This window comes from Arachis stenosperma, chromosome 6, assembly GCF_014773155.1.
Source record: "Arachis stenosperma cultivar V10309 chromosome 6, arast.V10309.gnm1.PFL2, whole genome shotgun sequence".
Lineage (NCBI taxonomy): Eukaryota > Viridiplantae > Streptophyta > Magnoliopsida > Fabales > Fabaceae > Arachis > Arachis stenosperma.
In genome coordinates this window covers 37,852,986-37,853,674 of record NC_080382.1, presented here as the reverse complement: position 1 = coordinate 37,853,674, position 689 = coordinate 37,852,986, and the positions used below count along the sequence as shown (strand labels likewise).

The 689-nt window shown below is 39.6% G+C and overlaps 1 non-coding gene across 1 annotated transcript; it reads right to left on the bottom strand.

Annotated features, from left to right (window-relative positions):
• Positions 1 to 224: 224 nt before the first annotated feature.
• On the bottom strand, positions 225 to 328 carry LOC130938079 (small nucleolar RNA R71). Its single transcript, XR_009069260.1, has one exon. It is a non-coding gene; the product is annotated as a small nucleolar RNA R71 (small nucleolar RNA).
• Between the last annotated feature and the right edge of the window lie 361 nt (positions 329 to 689).

Sequence of the window (689 nt, the reverse complement as noted above, 5' to 3'; positions counted from 1 at the left end):
CATCGAAAGATGCTTACCAGTTTTTAACTGAGTTCTTGTAGATTTGTGAGAATGTTAAGACGAATGGAGTTGATCCTGAAGTCTACAGACTCATGCTTTTCCCTTTTGCTGTAAGAGACATAGCTAGAATATGGTTGGATTCACAACCTAAGGATAGCCTGGACTCCTGGGATAAGCTGGTCACGGCCTTCTTGGATAAATTCTTTCCTCCTCAAAAGCTGAGCAAGCTGAGAGTGGATGTCCAAACCTTCAAACAAAAAGATGGTGAATCCCTCTATGAAGCTTGGGAAAGATACAAGCAGTTGACCAAAAGATGTCCATCTAACATGTTTTCAGAATGGACCATATTAGATATATTCTATTATGGTCTATCTGAATTTTCGAAAATATCATTGGACCATTCTGCAGGTGGATCTATTCACCTAAAGAAAACGCCTGAAGAGGCTCAAGAACTCATTGACATGGTTGTAAACAACCAATTCATCTACACTTCTAAGAGGAATTCCGTGAATAATAGGATACCTCAGAAGAAAGGAGTTCTTGAAATTGATGCTCTAAATGCCATATTGGCTCAGAACAAAGTGTTGACTCAACAGGTCAACATGATCTCTCAAAATCTGAATGGATGGCAACATGCATCCAACAGTACTAAAGAGGCAGCTTCTGAAGAAGCTTATGATCCTGAGAAC